Source organism: Tamandua tetradactyla, chromosome 19 (assembly GCF_023851605.1).
Source record: "Tamandua tetradactyla isolate mTamTet1 chromosome 19, mTamTet1.pri, whole genome shotgun sequence".
In the NCBI taxonomy this organism is placed as follows: Eukaryota; Metazoa; Chordata; class Mammalia; order Pilosa; family Myrmecophagidae; genus Tamandua; species Tamandua tetradactyla.
Genome location: NC_135345.1, coordinates 39237878 through 39251096, shown reverse-complemented (window position 1 = coordinate 39251096; position 13219 = coordinate 39237878). Strand labels below are relative to the sequence as shown.

Sequence of the window (13219 nt, the reverse complement as noted above, 5' to 3'; positions counted from 1 at the left end):
TGTGATTAACTGTTCCAATATCTGTGTCTCCTCTGGTGTTTTAATTTGGTCATTAAGCAGGGCTGCATCTGTCTGCACTGTGATATGCTTATTGAGCTTCTGCTGTCTTCATGGCATGTAGATATCTTGATTGATTTACTTTGGGAGTTGATTTCTTTCAGCACTCTAAGGCCTTGTGTTTATGGGATGGTTGTATAGCAGACAGCAGGGTACAGGGTGGGGCACTCAGTACGGTGATTTGTTTCAGGGCAGGTATAGGCACAGGATGGGGATGTTACGCTGATGCTTGTGAATGTGGGTGCCCAACTGCCAGAGAGGATGTAGCTGTGTAGGTACACCGGTCTGGGGGGCATAACCCTGGTGTGCGCTCATCTAAGGCATGGAGTCCTTTGCGTGCATGTGTAGAGCTGTGGCAGCAGATTGGTGTTATGCCTTCATGGACCGGGGGTAGATGTGACCCAGCTGCACAGGTCGGCACTTTCTCAGAGCTGGGAATTGAGGCTACTAACTGTGCACATGAATGGTTCTAGTACTGCTATAAAGTGCGGTTCCCAGAGCTGAGTGAGGTAATTGGGAGCCTATGTGTATTTGTGGGCCTGAGAGTGCCATAAATGGATGCACTGAGCTCAGGGAGGGTGGGGTTAGGCTGCCCGGCAGTATGGGTGGAGGGCGGGGGCAGCCTAGGTATGGAGGTTAGTGCCCTCAGCCTTTATTCACTGGCAACAGCCTGCAGGGAACAGGGAGAGGGAGGTAGTGCTCAGGAGGCATGTAGGAGATGTGGGTTGGGCTGCACTTGGGATGGGGGTGTGAGGCAGTTACGTGCACTGGGGGCTAGTGAGGTGGGGGTGCCTGGAGCACAGGGAATGTGAGTGGGTGATGGGGTTTAGGTGCATGGGGTGTGGGGTGAGCCGCCGATCAAGGGGCTGCACTGGTAAGGGGAGCACACCCAAGGAATGTGGCCTGGCTTACTTCCTAGTCCCAGGTTCCTGTCCATGCAGTCTCAATGGCTCCGCAGCTCCACACCTCCATGCCTTGATGCCAGGCCTCTGCTTTCTGCCTCTCAATTTCTTGGCCTCTGCAACCAGGGCTGCCACATGTGATGCAGAAGGCTCTCCCAGGTCAGCTGTGCTCCCAAACTGTTGCCTCAGTCAATTTTCTGTCCCTTCTCTAACTTTCCATGGAGCAGGGCTAATCTCGAGCTACCCTAGTCAGCCATCTTCACGGAAGTAGGAACAACTTTTTAAAAAGGAATTTATTCAGTTACAGAATTATTGTTCTAAGGCCATAAAAATGTCCAAACTAAGGCATCTTGGGGAAGATACTTTAATTCAAGAAAGGCTGATGGGCCTAGAGCACCTCTGTTAACTGGGAGGACACATGACTGGCATCTACTGGAGTCTTTGCCTTCTGGTTTCAAATAGCTTCCCTGGGGGCATTTTCTTTCAGTACCTCCAAACATCTGGGTTTTGTGTTGGCACTGATGCATCTGTTCTCCATGCCTCTGTATCTGAGGTTTCTCCAAAATGTCTCCCCTTTTAAAGGACTCCAGTAAATTAATCAAGACCCACGTTGAGTGAGCAGTCACATCTTCATCTAATCAAGAGGCCACAACCACAATTGAGCAAATTACATCACCATGGAGTAATATGATCAAAAGGTCACACCCAGAGTTGAGTGAGTCAATCTCCATGAAAACAATCTAGTCAAAGGTTTGCACCCCAAACAATGGGTATGATCCTACAAGATTGGGTCAGGATTAAAACACGGCTTTTCTGAGGTCCATAATAGTTTCAAACCAGCATGGATGGTTTTCCTGGAGTGGCTGAGCTCACCTCTGGACTAGGGTCAAGAGATGGCAGCTCCACATACCCAACTTCTCCCAGAGAAGAGACACCAATCTATTACTTTTTGAGTGTGGTTTTATATCCATCTGGGAGGAGGGGATACCGTGACTGAGAATTCCTTTTCTGAGAAGCATCTGGGGCTTCTTGTTCCTGGTTTCTGGGTTCAAGGTATGGCTGGGCCTTTTTATTAGACTCAACATCTCACACAAATTGTGGAATGGCACACAATAGAAAAGGAGGTGGGCTTAGCAGAAGGACAGAGGATGTCCATTTAGCCTGTGTTCTTGATTTCCCTAGAGAAGGAGGTGGGGGTGAGTGAGGGCATGGACACTTAACAGGTGTCTGTCCTAAGAAACAGCTGTGATAATAAAATGTCTGGTATTTATATAGCAGATTCAAAACAAACGATGGCGGCAATGACTATACAGAGAAGAAACAGAATTTAAGTTACTTTCTTTTTGTCATTATATATGTCCATTTGGAACGTTTTTGAAAATATTTTTATAATGGAAATCTATTACTTGTTTTTAAGCTGTAAGACAAATTAAAAAATAAAGAATATGATCATATGAAATTTACTGAAAATAATTTTAAGAAGGAGTTAAAAAATAATCTCTGCTTCTCAGAAAAATGGTTGATTCTAGGACAGAGCAGGAAACATACGAGATAAGCCTGGATTATCTTGTCATGCCAGAAGTAAAGAAGTGGTCCAAAAACAAAAACAGAAAAACCACACCATGATGATGGGAAGATATCAAAGAGACTCAGAAACCAACTGAAAGAGCTTTTACTGTATATAACTGGATCAATTTGAGCAATAAAAAAAAAAGTGGTAGATTTGAACCCAAAGTATACAATAAATACCCATGAATCCATATTGATATAAATAAATGTTTGAATAAATAGATAGATGGGATGAATGGGCAGATCTGTGCAGAATTCCAAACAATTTATATAGATACTCTGCCCTCAAAGAGTTGAAACCTAACTCCCCACTCTTAAATGTGGGCTGTGCCTGGTGACTTCCTTCCAAAGAATACAATATGGAAAGGGGGTAAAAGTAACTTTGCAGTGGAGAAGACTGGCAAACAGCTAATCAAGGTCAACATCAACAGTGATAAGTCATATTGAGAGTATGTGCCCTTAATATGATGTGATGAGAATGTGCTCAAGGCAGAGGCATGAACCAAGTGGCATGGATTTAGCTTGTTTATAGGGAGGTTTTGTTAGCAGTGCTTTTCCATTTTGACCTTTGAATGCCTGGTGTCTTCTTTGTTTCAGGAGGAGGTAACTATCAGTGCTTGTGGCCTCGTGTCTTGTACTAAAAGTTTGTTTTGGGTACACAGATTAACAATCTTTATGACTTCCCCCTGTCTTCTGTTACTAACTAAGAGTCTGTTTTCAGCCAATGGCTTTACATGCTTTATGGTTTTTGGGGGTTTGGGGACTTCAAGGGAAATTCTTTTCTAGGAGTTCTCAGTTGTACATTAACTCCTTCGGAGCTGGGTAGGAAACCAGGAACCACAGCCTCAATGCCCTATTCTACCCTGCCTCAGGTGGTCTTTCTCCCTCAAACCCCTAACACCAGACTAATCATGAGAAAAACAGGAAACAAATCCCAACTGATGGAGATTCCACCAAAAACCTGTACTCCTCAAAACTGTCCAAGTGGTCAAAAATGAGGAAAATCTGAAAACCGTCACAGTCAAAAGGAGCCTGAAACATAATGGTCAAATGTAATGTGGTATCCTGGAACAGAAAAAGGGACATTAAGTAAAAAATAAAATTAAGGAAATTTACAAAAGTATTAACTCTATTAATAATAACATATCAATAGTGGTTCATTAATTGTAACAAACGTACATACTAATATAAGATGGTAATAATAGGGAAGTGTGGGGTATGTGGGAACTCTCCATATTGTCTTCACAACTTTTCTATAAATCTAAAACTATTCTAAAATAGGAAATTCATTTTAAAAAGGATCTCTTTCAGATGGCAGGTACACAGGTAAGTCGCTGCCATACGCTTAACTGCTGCTGAATACTAACTTCCTTTAGACTCATCTAAGAATCAGAGCAGGTTAAAACCCTTCACACTTAACCAAATCCAGCATTTTCTTTTTCCTAATTCTGGTTTAATTGCTTTGTATTAAGGATATATATGGGTTTTCCTTTTATAATACTTGGGTCTTTTGGTAATTTTTCCCTAATGGAAGTTTGTTTTCTTCCTTTCCAGAGCCAACTATTGTACCTGGGACATAGTAGTTACTCAGCTATTTTGACCCACTTGCTGCATGAGGACATATCAGTCATCACAGCGATGACTGCCTGGCACCAGAATTTCAGAACTTATTCCAGATCTCATAAGCAGAGGATTGCAGGGTTGGTTAATGCACAAAAACGTGGCAGTTGCACAGATTATACCCAACTCATTTTGTATCATCCTGATTGGGTAGGACACACACAGATGGTCTCAGCCAGATGAAATCCTTCTAGATAGAGGACAGGAACCCCACAGGGCATGGTCGTGACCAAGGTACTATGGGAATGTGTGATCTAGAAAATATCATCATTCTAGAACTCTGATGACGGGTTTAAATAAAGGAAGAATATCTAAGCCAAGGTACCTTTACAGTTATTATTATTATTAGCCTATCACAGTTGTGGCAGGGTTGTTTAAAGTAACCCTGCCACAACTGATAGACACACAGAAAAGTGGCTTCTCTATTTCTAGAACTGATTTATTTTTCAGTTCCCACCGTGAGAACATTGAGAATATTCATATGCTGGGGGTGGAAGTGTATATTGGCAGCGCCGCCTCCGAAAACAATTTGGTATTCATTACCCAGGACAACTGAAAATGCACATAGTCTGTGCTCAGCACTTCTCTCTTAGGTATAAAACCTAAAGCAGGCGTCAGCAATTTTTTTTTTGTAGAAGACCAGATAGTCTATAGTTTAGCCTCTGTGGGCAAGAAGGTCTGTGCCTCCACTACTCTTCTCTGCTGTTGCAGTGTGGAAACAGCCACGGGCTATACGTGGGGATGGTTATGTCCCATTGCAATTTTATTTGTGGATATTGAAATTTGAATTTCATATCATTTCACAGGTAACCAAGTATTCTCCTTCTCTTAATTTTTTTCTTCGATCATTTAACAATGTAAAAGCATTCTTAGCTGGCAGCCATCAAAAACAGGCAGCCCGCTGGATTTGACCCAAGGGCTGTAGTTTGCTGACCCCTAACCTGGAAGAACACATGAGGATGGTGAGAAGTGTACAAGAAGGTTCTCAGCAGCATAAATTGTAAGAGCAACAAAACAGAAAGTCTACGGAAGCGTGGACAATAAGCAGTCATTTGTGATCTATTTATATGATGGAACGCTACACAGTCCGGAAAGCGCATGGTCTACGCGCATCGATAGGGAAGGATCTCAAACAGTTAATATTGAGTCAAGAAGAAAGCAATCACAGAAGAATTCATACAATATGACATAATGATATCAAGGTGAAAAAAGGGCAAGATGAAACTGATGCAACTATAAAGAAAGGGAAGGAAATTATAAACACAAAATTGAAGGAAGTGGTTACCTGAGGGGCGAGGAGACGGAGCTGCCTTGGGAGAAGCATACAGGAGTTCCCAAGTGAATGGAATTTTTCTGTTTTCTAAATTTAATGCGGGCATGGAGGAGTTCTGTCCCTTCTCATGCTTTAAACTATAAATATAGTCTATTTTACTAGAAACTTTATTTAACCCTTTAAAAGAGGCCCTGCTACCAGAAATTGGAAGTTGGTATAGTATTTTTTAAAATTTTTATTTATTTATTTTAGTATAGTATTTTTATTTCACATAGGTATTTACACAATAGGTGATTGGCATACAGTGTTTGGTTTCACAGTAAAGGGTATTGTCAGAGGCAATACTTCATTGCCTCTGACAATATGTCCAGTTTTGTTGAAGATTTTGAATTTAAAATGTGGACTTTTATGAAAACTAGAAACTAAGGAAAAAGGCACTCTATGAGGTTTTCTATGCCTATTCTTAAATAGTCTGAAGTATTTTATTTTTGTTAATCTCCAGGGAAGGATTTTTCCTATTATTGTATTGTTTAATAATATGACTTGGTTTAGTTAGTTTTGAAAAACCCCACTTCCTTTGTGTACTAATTTTTCTTTCTCATCAGTATATGAAATATTGAGTTTCCTTTCTTTGAAGATTTATAGTATGAAAATGCAGAAATGCTTATTATGGGACTTCTGGGAGGAGAAAGGCTGAATTTCTTGGTTATTAGTAATAACTTGCATATTCTCACAACTATTTCAGAAACCTATTTTTATTCAAAGGGAAAAATCTACTCAGATATAACATCTTACGGCAGCTACTTTACTTAGACTGAATATTTCACATACGCCTCTATTTAAAAATTTGTATATTATACTACATTCTATGAAAACTATTTAAATGGAAATTAGTATTTTTCAAAATAACTGCTAAAATCATAGTTGAAGCTTAAGTATTGGTAGATTGGAATTAATAAATCTTTTGGACCCAGGCATTATATTACAGCTTAGTTAAATAAAGGTTGTTCTTTTGTTAAGTCGCTAAAAAGGTACTTGTTTACAGTTACTATTATGGTAACCTTTAAATCACAAGTAATTCTTATTCTCATATATTGTCTCATAGGAACATTATATTAAAAATGAATTTTCAAAAGAATTCCTTATTTTTTTTTATGTTTTATGCTAGTTTAAAATAGTTTCAAAATATTTCAGTTAATTTTACAAAGTAGAAAAAAGTTTTTCCTTCATGGATATTTTAAGCTTTGTTTCTTTGAAGGGGTTTGTTGGCCCTAAAATTGTTTTACAGAAAACTATTTTTAATTGAGGCAAAAATGGGTCCCCCTTCTTTTAAAAAATATTTTTACTATTTAAGGAAGAAAGAAAAGTGAACAGTGGAAACTAAAACCGTACAATTTTAGAACTGGAAGAGGTTTTAGATAGTATCTTATCAGTTGCTCTGTAAATTTCATAGGTGAAGAAATTGAGTTCTAAAACAGTCCCTTGATTTGTCCCAAATCACACACAGTTTTAGTGGCTGAGACAACTCCTTAACCCAATTCTAAACAAACTTAAGTAGAAGGTTGATTTTTGTCTTAATGAAAAAAATTCTTCAGTGGACACTTGGCCTGCCTCGTTTCTGTGATTGGCAGCTGGGAGGCAGTGTTGTTTAGTGGGAAAAGCTTTCAGGTCAGAGACTGAGCTGGGAACTGGATTCTCTGCCACTTGGTGGCAGGAGATCTTGAGTCAGTTCCCAAGGATATAAAAAGGAAATAACAGTAATGCTTTATACCCTATAGAGTTGTCATGGGGCTTGAGAGAGTGACCATAGTGGCTGCAACACAGATCTTCAATTCATAGTAACTGCCATTACAGTTAGCAGGTATTTTTTTGTGTGCTTATGTGCATTTTTTTCATTGGAAATCTGTCTGCTTCATCTGTGGTTGTAGGCCATAATTCTCTATATTTTCCCACATTCCCCAACAGAGTGTCTTGTACGGTATTGAATTCATTGGTACTTCAGTTACCTTGCTTGTAATAAGAAGAGTTGAGCAAAATAATTTAAAAATTACTTTTAGCCCTAACTTCCCATGTTTCTTTTCTACCACTTGGTTTCTTGAAGCCCAAATCCCTACTTCTCAGGGGGAAGTGTTCAGGTTTAAATAATCTATAAAGCCTTCCTTAATGAGTCAACTCCTCTTACTGTACGATGATAGATACTGGATTGAAAAATCTTCGTCAGAAGTGTTTAAAAAAATGCTGAGGCATGGGGGACAGATAATTCACTATTTAATAGATTTTGATAAACAAGCAGATAACAGTACAGAGAAAAATTAACTTCAATTCATATTTCACATTATCTATTGATATAAATTTCAGATGGGTCAAAGTGTTAAACATATAAACTCAATCTATTAAAAAATATCATTGAAAAACTGGAATGCCAAATTTGTTTTAATTGTGGAAGACAGTGAAATCTCTGAAGCTAGAAGTATAGGCTATGTATATGATCCAATATGTGAAACTAAACTTAAATTTGTGTACATACAATGTGTTAAGATAACGATTGAAAGAAACGAATGGGATAAAGGAAACAAATGTGACAAATATCTCTGGTAAAGCTTTACTATTCAAATATAGCAGGCACCCAAATGTAAAATCAACAGCTAGAATTCATTTAGCAGTTGATTAAAGATGATCCAGAGTAAGGAGCAGTAAATTGTCTCTTGGAAAGAGTCTCACTAATCAAGATAAAATAAGGTAGCAAGAATTCATAATGATATCCAATATAGTCAGGGTTACAGGGTCATCATGGGAAAACAAAATATGCTTTCCCACAACCATGGGGTTACATCTTTCTGGAGAATACGTTTTCAATGTCACAGGCTCTAAAAATTGTTCATAACCTTTAACCCAGTGATTCTATTTTGGAAATATACCCTAAGGAAATGTACGTAAACAAAACAACATCCATTATAGAAGCACAGATATAGCTGTGCCATTTATAATACAAAATAAATAAATAAATAAATGAAAGAAGAGCATTTATTGCAGCAAAAAGACAAAATATTGGAGATGAACACATATATGTATATGTCTGTAGGTATACATACATGCACACTTGCATCGACGTATTCTCTAGTCAGAGATGACATGGTCTGTGTAAATACTTGGAATTGTTTTACAAAAATAATATTAAGGGGGACAAAGAAGGGCACCTGTTAGTTTTTATATACTTACTGCAGCTATCATCATCCATGCAATGTTTTTTTATTCTGTTGAATTTGTGTCTCATGGGTTCTGTTTCCTCTGTGAAGCAGAGGGCTTAGATATGGAAGTACTTGGGGATGAGGTGGGCATGTGATGGGACAAAGAACCTTGAGGAGAATGTCTAAGAACTGAAGTAGCTATCTTGAGTCATGGAATAAGGAGACAGGTATTCCTGGAAGGATCACAGCTGAGGTTTCAGATCCTAGATTTGTGAATTCACTCCAATCTAAAAGAGTGTGATTTTTATTTTTCAGCGCTGGTTCAAAGTCAGGATTAGGGAGAAGAGTCAATGAACAATTCAACAACAAAAAGACAATGCAATTGGAAAAAAAAACAGATGGAAGACTTGAATAGACATTTCTCCAAAGAAGCTATACTAATGGCCAACAAACACATGAATAGACGCTCAATATCATTACCATAAAAGAAATATAAATCAATGAGATGGGACTTCACAGCCACTAAAATAGCTATTATTTTTAAAAAGGAGTATAATAAGCACTAATGAGGATGTGGAGAAAGGAAAACCCTCATATGTTACTTGTGGGAGTATAAAACGGTGTGGCTGCTTACGAAACCAATTTGGCAGTTCCTCAGAGCATTATACAGAATTATCAGATGATGTGGTAATTCTACTTCTAAATGTATACCCAAAGAACTGAAAACAGGTACTTGAACAGACATTTGTACACCAAAGTTCCTAGAAGCATTATTCACGATAGCCAAAAAGTGAAAGTAACCCATGTCCATCAATAGAAGAAGGGTAAACAAAATGTGTTCTATACAGACAATGGACTACTTTTCAGCCACAAAAAGGAATGAAGTTCAGATACATTCAAACACCTGGATGAACCTTGAAGACATCATGTCAAGTGAAATAAACTAGACATAAAAGGACAAATATTGTATTAATTCACTTATATGAGATACCTAGAATAAGCAAGTACATAGAGACAGAAAGTAGGATTACAGTTTATCAGGGGACTGGTGTGGATGGTGGAAGAGGGAGTAGATTGCTTAATAGATAGAGAGTTTCTCTCTGGGTTGATGAAAACATTTGTAATGATGGTGGTGATGGTAGCACAAAATCATGAATGTAATTATTGCCAATGAATTATACTTTTCTTCTCTCCCTCCTTCCTTTCCTCCCTTCCTTTCTTTTTCTTTCTATCTTTCTCTATGTCTCTGATGGAGTCTTGGATGGCAGTGGCACCTCCTCTGTGGCTCTATAACCTGCCTGTCAGCCCCTCTCTTCTCTTGGGCATGTCTCTCCAGAAAGCCCCAGCTTTGGGACTCTTATAACACTACCTCAACCTACTGACCTCCCAGTCCTGGAGGTGGTAATAACTTCCTGTTTTCTGCAATTTCTGGGTGTTCTCACTCTTTAGTACTTATAAATTCCTTGTATTAAATTCTTATTGTTTGAAAAACCTAGAATATTCTCTCTTCACCTGACTAGATTCTGACTGATAAAATATTCACAGTGAAAATGGAACATTGTGGAATTCACTTGATCTTCACCTGTATTCTAAGGCCAGATTCAGGCAGCACTCCCTGTTACCTGAGAACACTTCTAACCAAGTGGCAAGTTATAATCTGAAGCTGAGACTGCCTCGCTGCACATCAAATCCTTTCTCTTTCCTTCTAAACATTAGGTATGCTGGTTTGAAAAGATGTATGCCCCCTAGAAAAGCCGTGTTTTAATCAAAATCCCATTTCATAAAGGTAGAATAATCTCTATTCAATACTGTATGTTTGAAACTGTAATCAGATCATCTCCCTGGATGATGTGATTTAGTCAAGAGTGGTTGTTAAACTAGATTAGGTGACGACATGTGTCCACCTATATGAGTGGGTCTTGATTGGTTTATTGGAGTCCTATAAAAGAGGAAACATTTTGGAGAATAAGAGATTCAGAGAGAGCAGAGAAGAACCACATAGCCATGAGAGTAGAGAGCCCACAAGCCAGTGACCTTTGGAGGAAGGAAAACGCCTCCCAGGGAGCTTCATGAAACAGGAAGCCAGGAGAGAAAGCAGATGTTGCCCTGCTTGCCATGTGCCCTTCCAGCCGAGAGAGAAACTGTGACTGTGTTCACCATGTGCCTTTCCAGATAAGAAAGAAACCCTGAATATCATCGGCCTTCTTGAACCAAGGTATCTTTCCCTGGATGCATTTGATTGGACATTTCTATAGACTTGTTTTAATTGGACATTTTCTCGGCCTTAAAACTGTAAACTGGCAATTTATTAAATTCCCCTTTTTAAAAGCCATTCTGATTCTGGTATATTGCATTCTGGCCGCTAGCAAACCAGAGCACTAGGTTATACTTTCTTTTTTTTTTTTTTTTTCTTTTAACATGGACAGGCACCAAGAAAGGAACCCAGGTCTCTGGCATGGCAAGCGAGAACTCTGCCATTGAGCCACCGTGGCCTGTCCAGGCTATACTTTCAATGCATTGGATTGTTGGCAGATAAAATAGAGCTGGAATTTATACTTGGCATTTTCAGGTCTGAACCATAAACATCTATCTTCTTTCTCTTCTTCCCCTTTCTACTGACTGGACATCAACACTCAGGGCAAACCTAGATGTCTATGGTGAAGATGTCATGGCTTCCATCTGCCTGGGTCCTGTCTAAGTGGACTTAAGGACTATCTAAATGAAACAGAGTCTTCCCACACAAACTACTGCCAATTGGACTTGATATGACTAAGAGATAAACTTCTATTATGGTAAGTCACTGAGATTTGAGGGTTTATCTATTATAGCAGCTAATGTTACCTTAACTTAAAGATCAAAGAACCCAAGCCTGACCCAAGTGGGATATTTCTTATTTGGTCTCTTGAACGAAAAGAGTCAAGGAGTTGGAGAGAACTTTTGACTGCCAGATGTCAGGAATTCAAACAGGAATTGCTAAAATGCAAAACAAAATCCAATGAAAATAAACCCTTCTCTTCAACGATGGGCTCGGAGGATCTCTTTTACTGTCTTTATGAATCTCAGGAGGAGGAGTTTGTGAAGGATGTAGTGGGCCACTTTAAGGAAATATCTCTTCACTTGACAAATGTATTTGAAATGGCGTATTCTCCATTCTACCTCAAGCACTGTCAAAATTTACAGAAAATCTCACTGCAAGTAGAAAAGGGGCTATTTCTGGAGAATGATTCTGTGTCGGAATTACTTCTCAGTGTAAGAGGTCCCAGAATGATGGTCACTTACTCTGTCTCTGGATGGACCTCTGCTCTGTGTTTGGTTCAAAGGAGAACCTGAGTTTTCTGGAAATGTCAAAGCTTTCTCAGTGCCTCTTCAGTGAGGATACTTTGTGAGCAAATCATCCGTGGCACCTGTAACCTCCCAAAAGTGGTGATTAAAACGTCTCCCCGCGGACACATATGGAGACATGTGTCTGGTTTTCATCTATAAGAAAACCCGACACACTGACCCTGGAAGGGAGCATCCATAGCTACATGCTGCTGCTGCTGTGTGAGATCCTGAAACACCCCAAGTGTAACCTGCAGTATCTGAGGTTGGAATCTTGTTCAGCCACCACTCAGCAATGGGCTGATCTCTCCTCGACCCTCAAAATCAACCAGCCCCTGACATGCCTGGAGCCTCACATCCAATGAGCTCTTGGATGAGGGTGTGAAGTTGCTGTGTATGATTTAAACCCACCCAAAATGTTCCCTGCAGTGGTTGTTGTTGGAAAACTGTCATCTCATGGAAGCCTGCTGCAAGGACCTCTCTTCTGCTCTGATTGTCAACCAGAAGCTGATGCACCTGTGCTTCGCCAAGAATAAGCTTGGGTATGGTGGGGTGAGACCACTGTGTGAAGGCTTGAGTTACCCGGACTGCAAGCTATGAACCTGGTGTTGCGACAGTGCAACATAACTAGATGAGGCTGCAAGCATCTCTCAATGTTTTTCCAAGGAAATTCTAGCCTAACATACCTGGACTTGGGTTTCAATCCCATAGTTCCTGGGTTGTAGTTTCTCTGTGAGGCCCTGGAGCAGCCACACTGCAACGTAAAATCCCTATGGCTCTGGGGCTGCTCCATCACTCCTTTTTATTGCCAGGATCTTGCATCTGTTCTTGTCAGCAATCAGAGCCTGGAAACTCTGGACCTGGGCCAGAATGTCTTGGGGCAGAGTGGAGTAGTGATGCTCCCTGAAGCTTTAAAATAAAAAAATGGTGTTCTACAAGACACTGAGGTTGAAGATAGACAAATCTAGTGTGGAAATCCAGATGCTGTTAAAGGAAGTAAAGGAAAGCAATCCAGGACTGACTATTGAATGTAAAGATGCCGGAACAAACAGGCCCTCATGTTGTGATTTCTTCTCTTGAATACCTTGAGGACTTTTATTAGTTGAGTGTCTAGTTGTAGGGGAAGACCTGATCTCTAAGACAACTCACGAATGGAGATCGGAGACTTAAACGTCAATTGTTAGACTCGATGTCAAGGTAGAATTTAGTATTGTTTGTTTTTCTTCTTCGGTTTATAGAAAATTCTGTACACTTCCTATCAGTTTCTCTCACAAGAGTATCAAGGATAA

General features: G+C 39.6%; 1 pseudogene; it reads left to right on the top strand.

Moving 5' to 3' along the window:
• Positions 1-658: 658 nt before the first annotated feature.
• On the top strand, positions 659-13010 carry LOC143663373 (NACHT, LRR and PYD domains-containing protein 2 pseudogene; annotated as a pseudogene).
• The last annotated feature ends 209 nt before the right edge of the window (positions 13011-13219 follow it).